Source organism: Mytilus galloprovincialis, chromosome 14 (assembly GCF_965363235.1).
Source record: "Mytilus galloprovincialis chromosome 14, xbMytGall1.hap1.1, whole genome shotgun sequence".
NCBI classification, from domain to species: Eukaryota; Metazoa; Mollusca; class Bivalvia; order Mytilida; family Mytilidae; genus Mytilus; species Mytilus galloprovincialis.
In genome coordinates this window covers 1,114,636-1,120,761 of record NC_134851.1, presented here as the reverse complement: position 1 = coordinate 1,120,761, position 6,126 = coordinate 1,114,636, and positions in this window count along the sequence as shown.

Below are 6,126 nucleotides of genomic sequence, written 5' to 3'. Positions count from 1 at the left end.
CAATTTGTGTCAATATTTTCAGGACAATGATGCACAAATAATTCATTTTGCGAGCTTAATATATATTGCACGAAAAGAAAATTAAAAAAAAATTATAAGATAAATAATATGTTCTAAAACACAAGGAAAAGTAATCTCATAACACAATAAATAAACGTAATACTGGCTGTTATACATATTAAAATATTTTTTTTCTATCAATTTTAGCTTTCTTGTCGCTAAAATTATTTTCTTTTGCACATTCTTTTAATATTTATTGCAATAATTAACTTTAATTAAAAAAAATATGTTTTCTTGTCGCTAAATAGTTTCTTGTCGCTTGTTGTCGCTAAAATAATTCTTGTTGTCGCTTCTTGTCGCTTCTTGTCGCTTGTTGTCGCTAAAATTCTTGTTGTCGCTAATTAGTGAGACCGTAAAGCCGTGACCAATCCCCTGACTAACGTCCCGACCGATAGGAAAACATTTTTTTATTCGAGATGGATTTTCTTTGCATTCGGAATAAGCAACATGCTAACATTTTGACAGATATTAGAAAAAATGTAAAATTCAATTTCAAGGGTTTAAAAAATTGCCCCGAATTTATTCTGACCAATTTAATTATCTAATAGTAATATGATTCATTGTTGTCCACCGGACATTATTTCACAGTAAATTGTGTCCACCGAATAATGTTAATATGAAATCGTGTCCACAGTTAAAAGATCTTATTTGGAGAAATAAGGTTTCAAATGATGGGGTTTAGATCTCTGCGGATCCCGAGAAATTTTCATAAAAGGTGGGGGAGGGGGGTGTGCTCCAGCATGCTTCAGTGATTCCCTATCTAATCAACCAAACTTTTCCCACGAAAGGGGTCCGGGCATTCCAGGTCTCCTGGATCCGCCTATGAACAAGTCATGTAAAGTGGAGCATTGAAAATTCATACGAAATGTTTTTGAACACAAGAGAAGTTTTCTTGTCAGTTTACCAAACCATACTGTATGTTTTTCAATAAATGAATAAATGGCACACTTTTTGATCATCCGGCATATGGTTACTTTAAATAAACTTTTGAAATTATTTAATTACAGATCGTATCTACCCGTTTTGCAATTGCTGTATCACCTCTTCAGTTGCATCTATCATGCATCCACTAGCCGTGTCTTAAATAAAGGCAACAGTAGCCAATATACCGCTATTTGAAATTCGTAAATCGATTGAGAAAAAAACAAATCCGGGTTACAAGCTAAAACTGAGGGAAACACATCAAATTAATATAAGAGGAAAACTTTGACACAACAGAAACACAACGCTAAAAAGTAACACACACAGAAACGAATTATATATATATATATATAATATAAACATGATAAAAATGGCCATTTTCCTGACTTGGTGTAGGACATTTTAAGAAAAAAAATAGTGGGTTGAACCTGGGGTGCTTTCCATTATGCGGTACGTACCAGCTGAACCCCTCGAACCTGAAATCAGGGCCGTAGCGTAATGGAGGCAAATGCCTCACTTTTGAAACGACGACCAAACTTTTAAAGTGTCATTTTTTTTTAATTATAGATTTTACATTATCAATATGCAAGTTTCGCGTTTCAAATTATCTACCAGCACACTTAACTACATCCAATATGTTCAATCTGCAGCAGCGATTGCAGCTTTTACCATAGCGAATCGATGACGGTAAAAAAATAAGTGTTCCGAATACAAATCAAAATAAAAAAAAATTGAAACAAATCTTAATGTCGTTACAAAACTGGTTGAAGATGGGTATTTTAAAGAGAAAAAATATGAAAAAGGTAACTCATGAGTATAAAAACACCCCTATAAATATGCTGGCTTAATACTTTCCTTGGTTTATTTTTAAATCGATTATAGTTATTAATCTTTACAGTAAAATAATTCATTGGCCAAAAATATAATAATTATTCATAATTAATTTAAACAAAATCATGAAGCGCCTTTTCTATGGAAGTCTTAAAAATGTATAAGGCAATTCTTGATTTTTATTTATCTTTAGTAAAAGTAGGAATGCTATATTTTTGGTATTGTTTGAAAATAATTTTTTTCGTGTTTCTTTTTCTGTTTATGATCAGCATTGTCTGGTTGTATGCAAGCGTGTTCCATTGCTTCTAGTGCGGTAGGTCGTGGGTTCGAACCGCGGTAGGTCAAACCATGGAAGTATTATATTGACAGGAACTCCAACAAACCGACTTCAAACGTTTATAGTGCGATGCCGCAAAATCGTTAAGTATCTGTTAATTAATTTGACATCTTTCAATTCGTTGTATCGATGCATGGGTTCAACGACGTTTTCGGGATACTCGTAATTACGGAATTTACCGAAGTAACCGGATGTATACATAAATGTCAAGGATATGACATTTAACGACCATGCCAATAATTGACAGTTGACAATTTATAGTTTTTAGGTTTTCTATGTTAATAAACTATCAACATTTACAAATATTTCACTAATCAATATGGACATGCACGATTTTGATGATGAAGAATTTGACAAAATTATCGGAGAAGAAATTGAAGAGTTTTATTGCTTTTGTAAATCTGAAACATGTTCAATAGAAAAGATGATTCCGTGTGAAGGACCCGACTGGAAAACAAAATTTTTCCACCACAGTTCCGCCATATCAGTTTACTGAAAAAAAAAAGTAATGCTATTCTTCATTTGATTCAGTTGTAGTGAAAAATTAACCATCCCCCTTTTGCGCTACCAATGTGAAACAAAATCATTACTGACAACTAACTGATTAATTTCAAACAGATGCCATATGATCCCCCCCCCCCCCCCCCCCCAAAAAAAAAAACAAAACAGAAAAAAAAACATAATCGTTTGCATGGACATCATTTTCAATCGCAAATATCTATTTATTCTTTATATTCGCTTATTTGTTTCTCTGTTATTTGTTTTGTGCATAATCAGGCCAATAGAATTTTTTTCATATATGAAATGGATTTGCTAAAATATGTTTAAGGCTGTAAGGTGACCTATAGTTGAAAACTTCTGTTTCATTTGATCTCTGGTGGAGAGTAGTCTTATTGGCAATCACATCTTCTTATTTTTATATTGAATTATAATAAATGTCTTGTGTAAGGAAACAAATAGTTGTAATCTGCATGTATAATTGAGGTTTACTGCTAACAAATCACTTGTTGAATTGTTTACTGAAAGTCCGGTGTCAAATGTTTCATTCATTTCAACAAAAAGAAAATTTTATAAATTTCCCAAAGCAAATCCGTCAGACGCCAGAGCAATCTCGGACCAGGTTGAATTTAAAAAAAAAAAAGAAGGTGTACATGTAATCTGTGTTTTAACTTGATACATACTAGAGACAATCACGGGCGTATAATTATCCACCTCTTAGTGCTTAAAACAATTTCTATAAATATGTTAAGTTACATTTTACGATCGAGAAACTATTAATATTTGTGTTACACTCGATTAAAATTTACAATCTTTAACTTAAAATTTGAGTTATCAGGCGCCATCAGGCACACTACACGGACATCAAATTATTTTCTGCAAACACTCTACTTCAGAGTCATGTAATCTGCATAATCCGATATTTCCCGATTTCCTAGTTCTAGTGATAAAAACATATTAGACAAAACTAAAAATAATCTTATCTTCTTTCCAAATACAGTTATTTTTCTTTTGTCATTCTGTTAAATATGGACCGATTTTTAAGATTGTTTCAGCTGTAGTCTTTAATTATTGAATAGAAACAGGTGTCGTTATTCATGTAGCGATTCGCAATTAGCCACGGGAGTTTCCGTGTTTATTTACATTGGTAGGTAGATTAGACCCTCGATAACAGATCACGTGATAAGATCAGTTTCTGTAAACTACACACGCGAGGGCGGCATCGCAGATACCCCACAAAGGAGTTATCACATACTTGACATACTGAGTCGGAACCTTTTATTTTCCTAAAGAAATCAGTGGGGTGCGAATGTGCTAATTTTTCGTTGGAGTTCCTGTCAATATAATACTTCCATGGTCAAACCAATGACTTAAAAAATGATAGAATAATGTGTCCAAGTAAAGGTCTTCCATCAGAATAATGTGTTCAGATAGGTCTTCCAGCGGAATGTTTACAGATAACTTGTGATCACTTGTGACATTAGAACGTCAAAAATCCGGTTAAGTAACAATTTTGGTCTATTTTTCTCTGTACCTATTCTTATGGTTAATGATTATGTATAATAAATATATTCTTATTGATGCTCGTCTTATAGAAGCTTATAACTTGATGTTGGACATACATATATATATATACATAATATATATATATATATATATATACATAAGTCAAGAACGTGTGTTGAAGCAGTACAGGTCCAGTGGCGGATGCAGGAATTTTCGAAAGGGGGGGTGCTAGCCCAGGGCAAAGGGGGGGTGCAGGGGGGTGCAAAACATATGTCCCGATTCAAATGCATTGATCGGCCAAAATAAAGGGGGGGTGCGGACCCCCGGAACCCCCCCTCTGGATCCGCCACTGAGGTCACAGGAGAAAAGGAAAGTTTTAGTTGACCAACAGAGATTAACTTTAATATTGAAACTTGATTTGTTACTTACTAGGCTAGTTAATAACAAAAAACGCATTTCTGTTATATTTTTTTTATTTTTTATTATAGATGGTAATGCTGGAAAAAGCTTCTCCCGTACATGTCAGGCACCCGAACCACCCTGAAAAAAAGCCCAAAAATTTTTCGCGTCGCTCCGCTCGGCGAATTGCCTCACTTTAAACAGACCTGCCCTACGGCCTTGGAAATGGAACGCGCCGTACCATACGGTTCGTCTGATTCGTCGATTTCCCCGATCCAATACAGATCCAAGATGGCGGAAAATAGAGTTTAAGAAGAATGTAAACAATTTGCAATTACAGATTACAGAAAAGGAAAGATATATGATGATGTTTCAACGGCATAGAACACTTACGATTTTAAAGGAAACATATAATTACACAACCGAGTTATTTTGGGGGGTTTTCATTTGTGAAAATGCCGCATATTTGTGATTTTCCAGCCCATTCATAAAGTACAAGTAGGGACTCCCCTTTAAGCACCGACTCTTGGTGCTTTCTGCAGATAAGTCATATTAAATATCCTTTATTAAATAAACTTTGTTATTTGCAGTATACCTCATAGTCAAATGTGGGAGTGCTTAATTGCTTTGTTTTTTACTGGGTTCTTTTTGTATATATTGACATTTCTCCGCACAAACTACTAATGCCTCATGTTTGTCTTCTCAAAGTGAAGATACATGCACTTACCGGGTGCACTTGAGTCATTTTCAACATACTATTCATTGAATAATAATACATTGCTACTATTTGTTGAGTGTATTTTCTGTGTTATATTATTTTATTTTATTATTTTTATAACACTTGTTACATATCTTTTACTGTGTGTGTATTGCATATGTTATTGTTTATAATAATATTGTCTGTATCATATGCCCTCCTGGGGCCCTAATTTGGTAAATAAAAATATTCTATTCTATTCTATTCATAAAAGCTCATCCAAATACATGAATCTTACATAGTCTTACATAGTCTGTAACTGAGCGCTGGATCACTCCACTATGCTCAGATCTTCAGTTATTTGCTGACTTGTTTCGGTTCCGGTTCCTGTGTCAGCTGGTCCGAGAACACAATTAATTCGTAGTGCATTTCTTTTAGAACATAAATGAAAATAAAAAAAATCCCACCTGCGCTTTCCCAATGAAACTTTTACAGTGTGTTGTACTACTTTTGGGACAAATTATATCAAAATTATAGAAAACTTCATCGCCTCTAACTCAAAATATGGACAATTTTGTGTTTAGGGTGTCTTGAAATCTTTTGACAGCTTCCGAAGTGCTAATTTTTAACCTTTTTCAGCTGGACCAAATCACTACTTTCCTGTAAAATTCTGGACCCAAATTTTTTTACAGTGTAATTTCACCCCCCTACTTACAATTTGAGGCATTAAACTCGGAGAAATAAATTTGGAAGGGGTATAAAAATTATTGGCAAGTAACCCACTGTTAACACTAGGGACTATATTCGTGAACAACGAAAATCAAGGGACGACAATTGTGGTCTCGGACCTAATAGGATAGAAAGAGTTGACAAATCT